This window comes from Musca vetustissima, unplaced genomic scaffold, assembly GCF_032173495.1.
Source record: "Musca vetustissima isolate MV318-11 ecotype Yass unplaced genomic scaffold, APGP_CSIRO_Mvet_v1 utg95690, whole genome shotgun sequence".
Lineage (NCBI taxonomy): Eukaryota > Metazoa > Arthropoda > Insecta > Diptera > Muscidae > Musca > Musca vetustissima.
This window is the reverse complement of record NW_026875205.1, coordinates 1-19,885: the sequence shown is the minus strand read 5'-3', so window position 1 is coordinate 19,885 and position 19,885 is coordinate 1.

The following is a 19,885-nucleotide window of genomic DNA, read 5'->3' as shown; positions in this document are numbered from 1 at the left end:
AATATGAACCGTCTTTAACGAAACTGATATAAAAATGTCGAAAGGGCTAATCCACAACTGTAGCCCGTACTTTGCTTATAATAAGCGAACGAATATAGTTAGATCAATTCAGTCAATTAAAATATGACGATGTGGGTCTAGAACCAATAGTTGGTGAAGTAATAACCCTTGGACCCACACAAACGTATAATACTTTCACCACATAGTTGTGCAGGATATAAAATATGTGAAATAAATAAAATATGTGAAATATATTTTTATATCTTATAGTCTGACCACTCAGTCATTTTTGTTCAATTCTGATTATCTAAGAAATACTCGGTAAGTCTCACATAGCCTCATCGAAAAAAATAAGTAAAGCTAACTGTTTACAATTTAATGTATAGAACTAGTCAACAAGTTGTCGGCTACTGTCCGAGTGTCTGCCATGGCATCAGTTTTCCAAAATATTTTCAGCCAAGGAAAAACAGACACACGACAACAACAAAATATATCTTCTACTTTCATTCAAGAACAAACGACAATTGTGGAAACATGTCTAGAAACCTTGAAAGAAAACTCAATACAAAACAGAAAATCAAGAAATCTATAACATAGAGAAAACGAACAAACTTGTATATGGCGCATTTCGTTCTTCTTACGTTTTTAGACAACTTTTCCAAGCGCTTGCTCAAATGTTTTCCTACGAAATACAAAGAAAACGAAAACCAAACAAAAGATGTTTTTTACCTAACAACTACAAAGACAATGGCTTAACAAAACTACTGGGCACCTTGAACATCGATGATGAAAATAAAGAAAATAACAACAACAGAAAATAAATGTAAAAACAATCGAGGAAGAAGACATGCTTAGATAACTTTTTCATGATGTGACTCCTGAAGTGGAGAAAGGGGTGATGGACAATGGGAAACTAGTTGTATGAAGAAAATGCTGAATGATACCATTGAATGCTCGCTCAAGAAATACAAATATTGACACAATGTTTAGGAATATGCAATGAAAAACCAGTGAGCGGAGCAGTATATTCGGATGAAGCAGAGCATACGATACCCTACACAAATACCACGGAACTCGGATGTTTTTTTTCGAGCCTGGGCAATATTTCGTGATATTTTGCCCCGATTAGAGGTCAACAGCACATCTTGCTTACATTTTCCGAATATTAGAAATATTCAGTACATCCCTTCTAATTACTTGTCCAGATTCCCTTCACGGTGTGTTGAGTTGTGATGTTCGGCTTATATTCGACTAGACAACACACAAAGAAATTAAGTTTTCGGTCCACTTCATCCCAAAATTTTATTCTCACCGAAAATTATAGGCGTTGTCCTTGACCATAATTGGAAAATTTGAAAGCGATCAGCTCTATATTTCTGCACTCTGATGTGGTTATAAAAATAATATAATATCTGAATACGTAAGCACCTGTAAATGTTTAAGTGTAACTCCCACATCCGAATAGATACATCAATACATTTAGTATCAATTTGAAAGTTAACCACTCCTCTTGGATATACTGTCAACTTATCGGGTCTATATGAAAATATTTAAGTGTAACCCCATATCCGAGTACATAGGACAATATAATTGGTATCAATTTAAAGGTCAACCACTCCTCTTGGATATACTATCAACTACTCGACTCTATGTCCTTCAGGAGTAAATATATACTTCAAAGAATACAAATGTTGTAATTTTTCACAGAAAAGCATGGGTCCATTTGACCCGCTAAATATTGACCGATTTTTATCAAAACAGGCATGCTTATCCTTCTTCATTCGCGATTTTTGGACCATAATTGCGGCCTCAAGAGCGACCAAAAATCAGACAAAAATAACGTTTTTGGCCCATTTCATCTCCTAAATCAAAAACAATAGAGGTCATCCTACATGCAAAATTTCGTGAAGATTGGCCCATAACTGTGGCCTGTGTCGTGTTTACAAATTATAATGGACAGACGGACGGACACACATGTCTAGATCGACTCAGCTAGTCGTGATATGACGATCGGTATACTTAAAGGTGGGTCTAGGACCAATATTTCGGGGTGTTACAAATTTTTGGTGCTGCACAAAGCTTTAATACCCTAACAACATAGTTGTGTAGAGTATAATGAGTCAATATATTTTCTAAACTGACGCTTTCGATGGAAGATTTTTTCAAAGGCCATCTGAGGCATGTATTTTTGAAAGCCTATCTGAGGCGTGGATTTTTTAAAGAATATTTTTTTCCAGAATTTTATGTGGCGTGGATTTTTTCAATAATATTTTTTTCCAGCATTATATGTGACGTGAACTTTTTAAGGAATATTTTTTCAAAGTTTCTAAAACTATTTTTACAATAGTTAATACATATTCTATAAAAATCGTTAACAAAATACTCTTTAAAAATCGTTAAAAAATTCTCCTATATGAGGCGTGGATTTTTTAAAGAATATTTTTTTCCAGAATTTTATGTGGCGTGGATTTTTTCAATAATATTTTTTTCCAGCATTATATGTGACGTGAACTTTTTAAGGAATATTTTTTCAAAGTTTCTAAAACTATTTTTACAATAGTTAATACATATTCTATAAAAATCGTTAACAAAATACTCTTTAAAAATCGTTAAAAAATTCTCCTGGCAAGTAAACGTTTAAACGTCCTTGACTTTTTACTTCATTTGCCCTGTGATAAATATTTATTATTTATTTATGTATAATTATGGATTATGTCACAAAATTTCCACACCCTAAGAAAAGAAAAAAAATCACAAAACACCAACACTAATTATCATTATCCTCTTTTGTTATTTTATATTCATTAATATTGTTGTGGGAACCTTTTTCAGTTTTTGTTTTGGCTGTGTGAGTGTGGTAGACGCACACACACATTTTTATGATGAAGAGTAATTTTAATAATTAGCCAAGAGTTGTAGCCAAACAAAGCACACACACATACATATACGCCCCGAAAAAATACAACTTGATGACTTTATTATGAAGCCATTTATATTTAATATCTAATTAATTTGTCATTATTTTATTAGCAATTGTTTTATATACGCAATTTAATTAATGATGTTGTTCTTCTTTTGGCATTTTTTTCTTTCCTTCTCTTTTTTGGGGCAAAATTAAGGAGATTAATTATTGGTACTTTTTTGACCTTAAGATTTTTTGTTAGAGGAATTTTTGTATTGAATTCCCAAATTTAATTCCCAGGTCTGCTACCCAAACATAATATTGACCATATACTTGAATTTTTTATAAAAATGTGAACTGAATTGAAGATTGATAGTGTTCTTGATTTTGGTCTGTTTTCAATTATTAATTTTTATTTCGCTTGAAAAAATAGAAAGTTTAGTAGGTCGTTCTGTACATTCACACCTATTTTTATGAGCAGTACCCCTATTCCCATTTCGTTAAAAAATTAGAAAGTCTGTATAAAAAATACCTATATTTTTATTACCCAAATAAAAAAATTAATATTAATTAGCAACTGTTTTTAAATTTTCTTCACATTCAAAATTTTATGGCTGTTTTTCAAATTATCTAACCACGTCATTTAACCTGGACTACCTTTAAGGCGGTTGGTTGACTACATTTTGTTGTAGATCAAATAAAATTTTGTTTACTCTTTAAAAGGGCATATGTATGTGCGAGTGTGTGTGTATCTCTTCTTATATTTATTGGAAAACCACAAAATGAAGACAATTTACTTACCTCCCCCAACCCATCTCCCCCCACCCTGCTTGACTTATGTGGTGACAGTTTAGATATCAGGCCAGGTTTCTTATTTTATTAACCATAAACACACCCTTAAAAGTTCTTAACGCCAAAGAAACCCAAAGCTTTTTCCAATGAACCACAAACCAACTGTGGAAAATATTTATAGGAATTGAAATGCTAGCATACCGCTCTCAGTTCATCTGTTGCCACAATACCAACACCCCTCTCTCCCAAATGGGGTGATAATAAAACCACAATGTAAAGTGAAATTCAACAACACAACACTCCGCAGTAATTTAGCTAACCGACAAACAAAACCCATTTATTGCTCAGTCCCACCAGATGTGCCCCCACCATAGGAAAGGTATACTGGCTTTCCGTCATAATGTAAATGGAGAAAACTTGAAAAAGAAGCGGCCCATTAAGCAAACATAATAACAACAACAAAAGAAACGAAAAAACAACCTTATGGAACGAAAAACACCTTTAATTTTCCAAATCATCACGAGCAACAAAGTTGTTGCTTACCAATAGCTGGTATAAGTTTTTCCTATAACACTAAGTTACATATATTTTTTGTAACATCAAAATAAATATTGAGGCGTGGATTTTTTTATAAAATATTTTTTCAAAGCTCATGAAAGGCGTGGTTTTTTAAAGAATATTTTTCAAAGCCAATCTAAGACGTGGATTTTTTAAAGAATTTTTTCGGATATGGGATATATACTATAAATTGTAATCGAACAATAGAATGCAAAAAATTGAGATTTAGATGTACAGAAAGTTACTTTTCAGGGGTATTTTTATAGGTTATTATATAGCGCATTCCGACTATACTAAATCGCTTACTGATTAAAATTCGAAAAACGAACAAAAGACAACTAATCCTTTTGCATCATAACAATGTGACTTGTGACTCACCGGCTCATGCTCAAGCCGTCCAAAACGTGGAATTGATAGATAATTCGCCATACAGTTCTGACTTATTTTTTATTTAATTTATAAATTTATTTATAATATTTATTTTAATGTAAAATGAAAATCGGTATTATTTTTTCTTGGCGAGTCAAAGAATTTTCTTCAGATGTCACTCAGATGTAGTCCCGACATTCTGAAAAATATACGCTAACCACTTTATTTGACTATACTCAGTCGATATTTCATTTAGAAATCAAAACTTATAGCCAATGGCGTTAAGTAGATTTTTTAGACATCCTACATAGCTTGTAAAAAAGACCATTGTTTTTGATGTTGCGGAATGTCTTCTTTCAACTAAAGAGCTTCAGTTTGGTTTCCTTCTATGGTGAAATAATCTGTATTACTTACTGCGTGAAGATGCAAGGATAGCTCATTTTTATTTCCCTTCCTTCAATTATTACAAGCTGTATCTTTTTATGAAAGAAAAATCAAGTCATCATCAGCTTTAGTTTGATTCAGCACGATTGAAAACAAATTATGACGATGAAAAATTGCCAGACAGTTCGTCTTGAAGCTTATGACGAGATCCACGATTTTGTTTAAGGTAAATTCTTCACATCATTCTTGTGTTCTTTCGTTGCGGAACTTTCTGACAGCTCCTTATCAATACATAATGTCTTCATTGTACTTTATGAAAAATTGAGTGGCGTCAGCGTATTTGAACTTACTTTGTCGTCCTCCGCCAAAGGATTTTCGGGACTGGGGTTTCCCAGTATTGGCGTTAGTATAATTTTCCGAAGACAAATGTAATTGCTCCTACCGAGACAAATGTAATTGCTCCCACCGAGACAAATGTAATTGCTCCTACCATACTTGCGACCCAGATAGAGTCCTTTTGTTGTTGTTGTTAACATAGCAATATATTTGCCCGTGTTGATGTGTTGATGTTCAGCGAGAAGTGACTTTTCATACCCTACACCATGTGGTGTGCATTCAAAATACGTTTTGGATCTTTATATGGGGACTATGTAGCACTGAAAAAATAAATTAAATAAAAATGAATTAAATTAAAAAATACCGGTTCGAAAAACGCAACAGAAACCTTGAAAATTCTTTAAATGAATTCCACCCATTCTCGATTTTAATTTTTCAAGATTTTCAATGGGCTGGTAAATCAATACCAATGCTTGTTAAGGTTTGTAACTTTGCACATATATATTTGAAGATTTAAAAGAGAAGGAAAATAATTTACAAACAAATTTTGTTATTGTTTTGTTGTTGTTTTTTGTAATTAAAGAACAGTCCTTATTTTTGATGGCGGGCATGATAACTCCTCACTGGAACATCGGAATCCGAAAATTCCAACGGTGTTAGAAAGAGTACATGTATGGCTCTCGTATGAACTAGGATTATTGACTTCGCTCTAAAATTAACAAAATGGCGGACCTTTGAAAAAATATTTTTGGAAAGTCGCCGATTTTTGACCAAAAACCAAGTTAAAAAATAAGGAAGATCTTCGCCGATTGACTTTATCCTAGTTCATACGATAGCTATACACTCACAGAGAAACGTGTAAAATTTGGAATCGATTGGGTTATTAGGTTTTGAGTTATCGTGCCCGCCATTCGCAAAAGAGAAAGACGCGTTTAAAGTTTGAGAAGCCCTTTAGCCGTCACTTGATGCTGACACAATAAATCGGCTATATTTTCAAGAGTTCTTGAGATTTTCACTTGAAATTTTGTAGGGACATTCTTGAATTCTTTTGTAGGGACATTCTTAGGAGGGTAAAAAATATTTTTAACATTCTTCTACATTTTATAGTGGAAAACTCGACGCATTTTCAATAAAGCCCACATTAATTTCCTGTAGACCAGTGTTCTTTTTATCTAATAGTCAATAAGTGTGTATGTGTGATTTTGTTGTTGTTGTCGTTATTCGTCATTAGGGTTTTGTTGTCTTCGACTATTATTTGGAAACGGTCATAAAGATCTTACGCACAATTGGCTTTTATTCATTTCATATTGCAGTGAAGACACACACATACACCCGCACACACGATATACTACCGCCATCATCATTTCAGTTTTCATAGCAGAAACAAACATTGATATCTACTATAGCGAAAATGCCAAAGCTTTGTGGTTCTGCTGCATGTATTGAAAACATCCCAGCAATCCAACAACAAAAACGACAACACATAATGATGATGGTACCATTCATACATATGAACTTCAAAACGAAACGATGTTTTAAAAACGCCAGCAGAATCAGCAGCGCGCCCGCCATTACCACCTTAACATCATCGTCGTCAAAAACACGTGCTTATTCAAGCATGCAGTCAGAGGCGAAACCTCCAGTTACGGCCAAAAACGGCATTGAATGAATGAATGACAGACATCGTTGGGTCGTTTGAATGCGAATGTTGGCGATAAACCATTCAAGCATTTTACAGGGGACAACAACAGCAACACACAACGTCAAATAGACGATAACGACAAAAAGTCAGTTAGTCGTGGGTTTTACAAATTGCAGTGGGGATGGGAGACTTTATTCGTGTGCTTATAAGAGTGTGTCTGTGTCAGTCTATATATGGTCCACATATTGCATATGGACCACCACTCTTAAGAATTCCCTTTAGGCATTTTTAGAGGTTTTGAACTTCTGTCGTGTTAAATCTCCCCCCAAACGATGTAAACTCTCAAAATGCTTGAACTGCAAACAAACACAACACAGCACACATACAATTACCACAGAGTTGTTGATGACGACAGTGACAACAATCATAATGTTGTTGTTGTTGCTGTTGCTTAAACCATGTCAAACGATAGATAAGTCAATGGTTGAATGACAAACCCGGCAAAGAGAGAACCAACCGGCGACGTCATTCCCGTCTGTTGGCTGGCTGGCTGACTGGGTTGTTTTTTTTTTTTGTCATGTAAATGTTAAATGTTAGTCAGACCAAAAACACAAACACCCAATTGAACAACAACAACGAGTAAAACGCAACATCTGAAAAAGTGTATGTATGCACACCGCACATACACGCATTTATACTCTCTTTAACATGTTGTTTATTTTTTTTAGTAAAAGGTAGTCTGATGGCGGGTTGGAACACACTTTTCTTTACCAACATGTTGACATAGCCTCCTATCCCCCACACCATTGAATGAAAGCAGAAGGGAGCACCACCAAACATAAAAATCATGTTTATTTTACGTTCCATAGACACTTTACAATCGTTTGCAAAGGCATGCATGCACAATCATAAACGAAGAACAGAAGAACGTAATTTTACGGTTCTTTCTTTGTGGCTGATGCTGCTATGCATTTGTATCGAGGTCGGTATGGGAAATTGGGAACCCAATTGAGTGTAGATTACTGTTGGACATCGCAGAAATGTTGGACATCGCAGAAAGAAGCCCAACCATTCGATTACGTTCGAATTACATTCAATGCTATATCGGAAGAGCGTACATACTTTTATACTTCTAAAATAAACATCATACTAAACTTACAGTAAAGGTGTCGAAATGCATGATGCTCTGAGATGTTAATAGTATCTAGGTACTATTGTCTTATTTAGCCATGACTTTGCCGCATTATTAAATATTGAAGTTTAAATTTCTAATATTTATTGCCATAGATATTTCGTTATAAATGTGAAATATCATTCCCCGAATTGATTACAAAAAACATTGGCTTCTGGTTTTGACATAACCCCTATATAAATGTTTCGTATATTGAAGGTCCGTAATTTTCATGCATGTATTTCGAAATAAAAAACAGTATAGTCGGACAGGACCCTACACAACTACCGCCGATTCCTACTTTTCTGCAGATCTATATTCCGATCCTGGGCGATATTTCCCGATATTTGCATCCTAGTATCGATTAGAGATCAACAGATCCTCTTTCATGTTTTTCCCAAGTAAACATGTAATTGATACGACTCAAATTTAGTTATTTTATACACAAGAATCTGGTTTCATTTGACCCTTTAAATATTGACCGATCATTTTAAATGGTTGACTAGATCCCTCTCCGTGTACAATCTATGATGTTCTAGATTGATTCAGTTAGTCGGGATTTGACGATCAGTATACTAACGGCTGGGTCTAGGACAAATATATCGCGGCTTTACAAACGTTTGGGGTCACACAAATCTATAATACCCTTTACAGCATAAATCAATATTTATATCAAAATAAATATTGATTTATCTAATATATAATGAAAACATAAAAGTAATTTATATAAAATTTTTTGTCCCTTTTCAGGTAAATGCATCCACATATTTGTTTAAACTTAGGCACACCGAATATATTAACCACAGGTATGACAAGATCAACGAATCACGTAATTTCCTTCAAGGGTGATACCCTGCACATAACGATCCTCCAGCATTTCGTAACATTTGTATACGTCCCATTATAACGAAATTATTCACCGAAGACCCCATTAAGTATATATTCTAGATAAGAATAAAATAATGTTTCGATTTAGTCATGTTCGTAAGTCTGTCTGTTCCACTGTCTGCTAAAATCAATGATGGAGCTTCGACATGATGTACATAGGTTGCTATTACTTCCAGGGTGTTTGGTCTTGATATATCATCGGTCCACTTTTTGGTATAGCCCTCATATATATTAAATTTTCGGTATTTTGAAGCGTTTTACTATGGACCATAGATTAATTTTTTTGGTCATAATTAGAGCGGTGTTTTTTCGGGGACACTGATTACGATTCTACAAGAAAATAGTAAAAATCCAAACTATCGAAAATTTTGACCGCTATTTTTTTTAAGTTAAATAAATCAAATTATTTTTGAAAACAGTTGTAAAATCAGATTTTGAAAAAAAGAAATTAAATATTTCATTTATTAGTTTTTAATATCAAAATAGCATGAAATCGTTGGGTTGTGTATTAAGGACATAAACCAAAGACAAAAATGAATAAAATTTGAACTAAAGCTTATTTGAATGATAAAGGTGCTCAAAATCTCCAAAACATCGCCTACAGGCGATTAAAATTGATAATTTTTGGTAGAAATATTTGCTACCCAATAATAACACAAATATCAAATTACAGTCAATTTGGTTGAATGTTAGACTAATATCTTCCAATTTTATCATCCGCTATTTTAATAAAACCAAATATTAATTATACCCTACCCTATGTTGTCAATGTATTATAGCTTCGTCTAGCCCCAAGAGCTTGTAACGCCGCGAATGATTGGTCCTAGACCCACCTTTTAGCATACCGATCGTAATATCTCGACTAGCTGAGTCGATCTAGGCATGTTTGTCCGTCCGTCCTTCTGTTCATTATAATTTGTAGAACGATATAGACCACAGTTATAGACCAATCGTCATGAAATTTTGCATGTAGGACGGTATCGGTTCAAAGAAGACTCCTATTATTTTTAGTAATGGTCGGTTAATAAAGGTTAAAGGTGTCTGACCATAGAATAAGTGGACAGTTCTGATGAAGATCAGTCAATATTTAGCAAGTCATTGGCGTATATTTACTTTTGAAGGACATAGACCTGAGAAGTTGTTAGTATATCCAAGAGGAGTAGTTGACTTTTAAATTTATACCAATGATGTTGTTGTATGTAGGAGTTATAGGTAAATATTTACATAGATCTACCAACTCTGTCTGATATTATTGAGTATTACAATTACCACACTGGAGGGAGCAAATGTCGCGCAATTTTCCCTATCGGGTTCTTGGAGAGCGATATATATTTTTAGACAATTTTCGATATCAGTCGATGTTTTGACATAGCCGCAATAGAAAAGTCCAGCCCATTATCGTTAATATTAATGTTTTTATCGAATTATGTCATCGAAAGTTGTTGTAATTTGGGATATCAGGATATTCATGAAACACCCTTCCACCAAGTAATGCAATAACATACTCCTTATATACAATTCCCAATCGATTTACAGTTGAATAATTTACCGATTATTGGAATTTTGAATGCACACCACATGGTGAAGAGTTAAAACTTAACTAAAATGTTACCTTTTTGTGAACGAGTTGATTATCTGTAGAAGATACCAGAAAAAGATGCCCTATAGACCCTGTAAATATATTGGTAAAAATATTCGATGAGAACCCTATTGAAATTGGACGAACCCTATTGAAATTGGGAAAAATTGTTTCAGATTTAGATATAGCTCCCATATATATTTTCGTCCGATTTAATGTGAATGGTGCACCAAAGTCCCTATATATCTCTCGATTTGCACGATATTAGGCACAGTGTAATGAATTAGGTCTAGAATGAAATGTGTTCAGTTTCCTGAAAATCGGTTCAGATTTAGATATAGCTCCCATATATATTTTCGTCCGATTTAATGTAAATGGTGCACCAAAGTCCCTATATATCATTCGATTTGCACGAAATTTGGCACAGCGTAATGAATTAGGTCTAGAATGATGTGTATTAAGTTCCCTGAAATCGCTTCAGATTTAGATATAGCTTCTATATCTGACCAAATGAAAAATTTTGTATCGGTTGCAGAATGACATGTTTATTGATCCAATTTCATTTTACTGATCCTTAAAAAATGCGACGTCTGTTAGGATTCATCTGTTGAATATACCCAAAGTGGTGAAGGGTATCATATAGTCGGCCCCGTCCGACTTTACTACTTTCCTTACTGTTTTTTTGTTATTGGCAAGCTTTAGCTTGGAATTGTTTCGTTGCATGAACGTCGGTTATACACAACCATTAAGGATGTTACCAAAGTCATGGGATTCATTAGGATTTAGCAAAAAAGTTTCAACCAATTTCGCACTCCCTATATTTAGGTCCATGTTTCGATACAGCTCTCATATAAAGGTCACGTCTCATTGTCGATATTTTGAAAGTTAGATCCGCATTTTCCCACTATTCTTGCTTCTTGAATGGTGAAAAACCTTATTGCAGTACAGTTGCAATATAAATTTTTGTTTTGACATAGCCCCGAATATCACCACCAAAGTGATTGTAATTTAGCATTTCAGAATTTCGATGAAGATCCATGTTTTGAGGAATCCAATATAAAGAAGGTCCTGCCCCAGTTTCGGTATTTTTAAGGTCATAGACCCGAAGTTGATGTAATTTGCCATTCCTGATTTCTGCTAAATAAAATAAAAGGTCCTGATTTTTTCGGTACGTGGTATTTCATTTTCCCAAAGCATAAAGAACTACTAGTGGATAATTTAAAATGTCATAGACTACATGTAAAAGTCCCGACTCTTTTAAGAATGGTTAAAATCACATCACTTGCTTAAAAAATGTACCCTCGTATCGCACTCAAAAACATAGTTGCACACACGTACAATTTACATAGAGATATACTCTGCTGGATATCTTCAATATAAGGTTAAATATACATACAAAGCCAACTCAAACATATAACCTTATCTATGAAGATTTTGTTTTGGATTTGACGGTGATTTCAAAAATCACACACACACAAACACATCCAAGTGGAAATCTACGACAAATGTTACGATTGTGGGTAGATATGTTCAAAGGAGAATGTTTGCACCAGCGAACCAACTATCTAGATAAATGCAATATTTGTTATGACCGCAAAGTGCATAGGGAAGAGCAGTAGGAGGAGCAAGTGGAGAATCACTACTAAGTGGTGTGTTTGTACTTCCCATAAATAAATAAGACTATGTGGAGGCCCTTTCTGACGAATGCACGCAGTCACATATTCTTTATGCTCTTTTAAAATGATGTTACCTTTAGGTTATTTTCCTGGCTACCATTTAATGGTAGTTTTACAGTATTTGTATGTTCGGTTTGGTGCTTCTGATGCTGTCCTATCGTCTGACACGGAGAAAATCACACATACACAACATTTAAATTGTTCATGTACACAAGTTCTGTTTTGAAATGGACCGATCCATGACTAAATAAATGTTTACTGCCCCTAACTATATAATTTTCTTATTTATGTATGCGCACAAGTGTCTCTTACAGTCATTTTATTTTCCTAACAACGAAGATTTTCTTTGAAATCCCTGGTTTAGTTTTTGTTGTTGTCGTCTTTTTCTTTTTCCTTTGTGTGTTTTGTGGTTATCACATTGACGTGTCTTGCACTACTCCTCCTTGTTTTTTTTTTTTGTTTTTGATAGATATGAGAGTTATTAACTCATGCGTAAATGATAAATGTATTTGACTAACCAATTTAGGTGTTCCAGGTTTCTAAAATTGGTTGCACGCTTGTTTGTTATTAATGTTGGGCAACATGTTAGTATGTCCGTGAAAATAAATTTAAATTTATCTCACAATATTTATTTTTACGTTTTCCAACACTGTATTTTCCAACGAGTTAAATTTAAATTTGAATGCAAGGGATAAGAGGGTTTGGCCCCACTGTGGGAAAACGGCGGGGACTAGAATATTGTGGTGTACATTTTCGAAAAGGGCATCGAAAATGCTTCTAGGCCAAATTTTTCCCGAAGCTCTGTGGCTTTTCTTAGACCCACAGTGGCCAGATATAAATTCCATATAAGGGGACAATAGGTTAGGTCCCACTGTGGGAAAACGGCCGGGACTAGAATATTGTGGTATGCATTTCCGAAAAGGGCATCGAAAATGCTTCTAGGCCAAATTTTTCCCGAAGCTCTGTGGCTTTTCTTAGACCCACAGTGGCCAGATATAAATTCCATATAAGGGGACAATAGGTTAGGTCCCACTGTGGGAAAACGGCCGGGACTAGAATATTGTGGTATGCATTTCCGAAAAGGGCATCGAAAATGCTTCTAGGCCAAATTTTTCCCGAAGCTCTGTGGCTTTTCTTAGACCCACAGTGGCCAGATATAAATTCCATATAAGGGGACAATAGGTTAGGTCCCACTGTGGGAAAACGGCCGGGACTAGAATATTGTGGTATGCATTTCCGAAAAGGGCATCGAAAATGCTTCTAGGCCAAATTTTTCCCGAAGCTCTGTGGCTTTTCTTAGACCCACAGTGGCCAGATATAAATTCCATATAAGGGGACAATAGGTTAGGTCCCACTGTGGGAAAACGGCCGGGACTAGAATATTGTGGTATGCATTTCCGAAAAGGGCATCGAAAATGCTTCTAGGCCAAATTTTTCCCGAAGCTCTGTGGCTTTTCTTAGACCCACAGTGGCCAGATATAAATTCCATATAAGGGGACAATAGGTTAGGTCCCACTGTGGGAAAACGGCCGGGACTAGAATATTGTGGTATGCATTTCCGAAAAGGGCATCGAAAATGCTTCTAGGCCAAATTTTTCCCGAAGCTCTGTGGCTTTTCTTAGACCCACAGTGGCCAGATTTGAATTCCATATATGGAATTCAGATTTGAATTCCATATATGGAATTCAATTCAGATTTGAATTCCATATATGGAATTCAAATCTGGCCACTGTGGGTCTAAGAAAAGCCACAGAGCTTCGGGAAAAATTTGGCCTAGAAGCATTTTCGATGCCCTTTTCGGAAATATACCACAATATTCTAGTCCCGGCCGTTTTCCCACAGTGGGACCTAACCTATTGTCCCCTTATATGGAATTTATATCTGGCCACTGTGGGTCTAAGAAAAGCCACAGAGCTTCGGGAAAAATTTGGCCTAGAAGCATTTTCGATGCCCTTTTCGGAAATGCATACCACAATATTCTAGTCCCGGCCGTTTTCCCACAGTGGGACCTAACCTATTGTCCCCTTATATGGAATTTATATCTGGCCACTGTGGGTCTAAGAAAAGCCACAGAGCTTCGGGAAAAATTTGGCCTAGAAGCATTTTCGATGCCCTTTTCGAAAATGTACACCACAATATTCTAGTCCCGGCCGTTTTCCCACAGTGGGACCTAACCTATTGTCCCCTTATATGGAATTCAAATCTGGCCACTGTGGGTCTAAGAAAAGCCACAGAGCTTCGGGAAAAATTTGGCCTAGAAGCATTTTCGATGCCCTTTTCGGAAATGCATACCACAATATTCTAGTCCCGGCCGTTTTCCCACAGTGGGACCTAACCTATTGTCCCCTTATATGGAATTTATATCTGGCCACTGTGGGTCTAAGAAAAGCCACAGAGCTTCGGGAAAAATTTGGCCTAGAAGCATTTTCGATGCCCTTTTCGGAAATGCATACCACAATATTCTAGTCCCGGCCGTTTTCCCACAGTGGGACCTAACCTATTGTCCCCTTATATGGAATTTATATCTGGCCACTGTGGGTCTAAGAAAAGCCACAGAGCTTCGGGAAAAATTTGGCCTAGAAGCATTTTCGATGCCCTTTTCGGAAATGCATACCACAATATTCTAGTCCCGGCCGTTTTCCCACAGTGGGACCTAACCTATTGTCCCCTTATATGGAATTCAAATCTGGCCACTGTGGGTCTAAGAAAAGCCACAGAGCTTCGGGAAAAATTTGGCCTAGAAGCATTTTCGATGCCCTTTTCGGAAATGCATACCACAATATTCTAGTCCCGGCCGTTTTCCCACAGTGGGACCTAACCTATTGTCCCCTTATATGGAATTCAAATCTGGCCACTGTGGGTCTAAGAAAAGCCACAGAGCTTCGGGAAAAATTTGGCCTAGAAGCATTTTCGATGCCCTTTTCGGAAATGCATACCACAATATTCTAGTCCCGGCCGTTTTCCCACAGTGGGACCTAACCTATTGTCCCCTTATATGGAATTTATATCTGGCCACTGTGGGTCTAAGAAAAGCCACAGAGCTTCGGGAAAAATTTGGCCTAGAAGCATTTTCGATGCCCTTTTCGAAAATGTACACCACAATATTCTAGTCCCCGCCGTTTTCCCACAGTGGGGCCAAACCCTCTTATCCCTTGCATTCAAATTTAAATTTAACTCGTTGGAAAATACAGTGTTGGAAAACGTAAAAATAAATATTGTGAGATAAATTTAAATTTATTTTCACGGACATCATGTTAGTCATGATAATCATGATATTGAATCAAATGACCTTTTTGATTTTTCAATTAGTCAGTTAGTTGTTGTCTTTGTTATTGTATGATATTTGACAAATTTAAGCCATTTTTAATCGATTGCTACTTGTTCACCTTTTGATAGAATTAAGGCTTTTCGTTTTCGGCTGAACATTTATTTGGTTAACATTAGTCATCAATTATTGTGAATATATTTTGGGTTGCTTGTATAAGAATTCGAAGCATATTTTTGGGACATTGCAGTAGACCACTATCCATCAAAAGACGATAATTGAAATTTGACAGCTCCAGGATCACAAAGTTCCTATTTTCAAGACCATAAATACAACAATATATAATAAATGAATATGAGTTAAATATTTGTACAGTTTTGTTAAAAGAGTTACATTCGTCGAAAGTACCCCTACCCGGGGTAGTTTTGGCATTTGACGAAGAACATTCGGCACCCATAAGCATAGTCTAGTCTGGCTGGAATTCAGATAATGTAAAGGTTCTATTTTATTTTTTATGCGACTTAATGTTTGACTTTTAAGGCTATATTTTTAGCGTCGGATGTTGATGTCTCAAGGCCACACACACCATCAGAAATTGCTTTTTGTATCGCATTTTCCTCAATACAAGCAAGTTTGGTCTTATATATGTAATTTCGAACCATATTAAAGGATTATTTTTAAAGACAAACCCCACAACATAAAACTTGAGATCATAGGTTTTGATTCGCATCGGATAATCCGTTCGCATGATGTTATAAAATTAATTTTTACTACAATTTTGACCATTTTGTGGGGGAGCTACCAGAAGGAGATGACCGATATTCCCCATCTTCGAACTTAAACTAAGTTTGAAAGAAATATTATATTGTACAAAGTTTGGATGAAATTGATTACACCCTTCGAGAGTTTCTGTGTACACCAGCCAGAACGACGGACGGACGGTCATATGTAATGTAAATTTTCTACGCCGTCCGGAGGGTGTGGAATACCGGAAAGGTAGAGGTTAAACAGTTCCGGAGAAATCACTCCGCCCTGGCGAATTCCCTGTTTAACTCTACGGGATTTGTACTTCTTGTTCCGGAACTCTACGTATGACTAGCGTCCACGCATATGTTTGATTATCCAACGTTTTAAACCTGGCCGGAGGGAAATGCTCTCAATGTCTTCAAATAGGCTGACAGTATCAAAGGCTTTTGATAAATCAAGCGCTACCAACACTGTTCAATCGCACGGCCGGTTCTGGTTAAGTCCTCGACTTATATGTGTGGGGATGGGGTGCAACGCTGTTGTTGTATTGTGTTGCTTACGGAATCCATGTTGATGATCCGGAACTGGTTAGCTTTCTCGAATGCTGGGGAGGAGTAATGCCTCAAGAGTCTTCGCTACTGGCGACAAAAGTGAAATCTTTAAGATTCAACCTTTACTGGCATCCTTGCCCGGCTTCAGTAGCGGGACTATCCTGCCCATTGTCCAGGCTTTGGAAACGACGTTAGTGGATATCGTTACAGATGCAGATGATTGTACGATCATGGCGTCGGGTTCCATTGTTGAGGACATATGTGTGAGGTTGAACGCCTATATCGTCGAATTAGCAGCCTTCTTCAAAGCGAGGAATATGAATATGTCCGCCACGAAGTCGACAGCCACATTATTTACCACATGGACTATGGAGATGAGAATGCCGTTGAATTTGCAGGTCGATGGGCATACAATTCTGACCACCAACTACCCCAAAATACTCGGGGTCACATTCGACAGTATGTTTAAATTGTCTGCGCAAACCACAGTTATCTGAGATAAGTTGAAAAGTAGGAACAAGGTCCTCAAGTCGCTTGCCGGCAGCCCTTGGGGCGCAGATAAGAAAACCTTGTTGACCTCGGTCGGTCTGTGGCAAGCTATGCGGTTCCAGTGTGGCCTGCGAACAATAGTGATACATAATGGAGAAGTATTTAGACCTGACAGAACGCCGCCCTGAGAACTGCGATAGGGTGCCTCCTCATGACACCAGTGGACCATTTTCATAAAGAGACGAAAATCCTTACCTTACGTCAGCATAGCAATATGCTTTCGTTGGGTGCTTCAGGGACAATCATCCCAACCATCATATGATGGATAAGAGAGGTTCAACGTTATAAAACAGAGCCTCTAGATCAAGTTGCCTATCGAGCAGGTCTGAGTAGCATTCATACTGATGCAGCGCTGAAGGGATACAGATTTAATGCCGTCATCGTAGCTCACCCCTCACCCATAGCCGCTGAAGAACGTCAGCTGCCCAGACTAACCAGAGTAGTTTTGGCCCAATTACGTTCACGATGGTGGGCACGGATTGATGACCAGGTGCAGAATGTCTGCCCAGCATGTGGTACGGGCCCTCATACCACACTGCACTTATTCAATTGCCCATCCTAATCTACTCATCTTACTCCTGAAGATCTGTGCTTGAAGCCAATGAAAGTAGCTGCATTTCTTAAAATGGAGACATAACCAGATTGAATTTTAACAGGAAAAATATTTTCATTTTCAACAACAACGGACGGTCATTAGTAAATCGACTTCAAATTGTCAGAAACGAATTTTGTCCAAAGAAACCTGGGACCTAAAACCAATATTTCGATGAGGCACATTTTTGCAGTATCAAAGTGAACATAGCCTTATGGCTAATGAGGGTATAAAAATGTTCGTTTCTTATACGATTTATAAATCTTAAAATCTTCGGAGAATGTAAGGTTGTGCAAAATTTGCAGGTTTGTGCAATAAGGAATTTACCGATTTTTTCCATTTTCCAACTTGAGTTTAGTTTGAAAGAAATATTGCGATGTGCATAGTTTGATCCCTCTTAAATTGCCTGAAACGGGACACTGATCAAAATGGAATCTCAGGCCCATAATGAGTTAATAGATTTGAGTATAGAAAAAAACTAGTAAGCGGAGCAGTATAGTCGGACGGGGCCGACCAATCAATATTTGGCCGATAAGACAATATAATGGGTATCAATTTAAAGGACAACCACTCCTCTTGGATATTCTATAAACTTATCGGCTCTATATCCTTCAGGCTAAAATATTAGGTTGGGAAAGAAGAAATCCATTAATTTTTCGTCAGATGGCTGTACTGATAGATTTCTCGTAAAGTATCGATCAAACAATTTCAGATTTATGCTCGTCGGAAGGGTGATATTTCGCTGTAAAAAAATTAACTGCTGTTTTTGGTTGGGGCATTCATTTGTGAGTTACAGCGGGTTAAAAATGGAAGTGAACAAAGAGCAAATTCGGTAAATTTTACAGTTAATCTATGATAAAGGCGAAAATGCAAGCCAAGCGGCTAAAATTGTGAATGGTGTTTATGGTTCCGATACTGCAACAGCTAATTATGTGCAACTTCGGTTTGGTTAGATTTCAGTTAGGATTTTTTGATGTTAAAGTTGCACCTCGAACAGGTACGCCGGTCGTAGAAAATGTCGATAGAATCGGAGAAATGATCGAAGTTGACCGGCATTTTAACAGTCGTAACATCGCCCAGGAGCTAAAAATCGTTTATAAAACTGTTTTAAACTATTTACAATTGACCAGAAACCTGCAGAATTGGCCATCAAGAGATGTGTCATGTTCCATCACGGCAATGCTAGATCAAACACATATACAGTGACTCGCCAGAAACTTCGGGAGCTTGGTTGGCAGTTTAAAATATGATTTTTCTAGCATTTCAAAATTTCTTTAATAATATTAAATTAGTATCTAGAGAGGATCGTGAAAATCGAATTCTAGAGTCTTTTGCAAATAGAGAGCAGGACTGCGATGAGAAAGGCATTATGAAGTTACCTTTAAAATGACAACAAATCATACAGCAAAACGGTGCATATTTGGCCCAAATCGGGCATTCCGAAGCATCACCAGAGATGGCCTGTCAGAAACAGTGACGTAAATGACATACATTTCCGACGTATAATACATACGTCAGAAACGTCGGAAACCTACCCAAATCCATTAGGTTTTTGACAAAATAGCAATTTCCATTAATCAATCTGGATATTACGCATGCTTAACTCAAATTAATATAAAATTTCAAAATTTTCTTCTCAAAAAACTTTAGTAATTTTTACCAGTTCTAGCAAGGTATAGTGAGATATATGTAAAAATAATATGTATTCTTGAAAATAACTGTATATGCTGATAATATTGAAATAAATGACGTTTACTACATTTATTACATTTTATACAGGTATATGACGTTTTCGACGTTTACACCTTTTTGACAGTCGAAAACCAAAAAATTCGTCACACGGACAATCCCTGCTAAGCACTTATTGGCAATTTGAACTTTCAC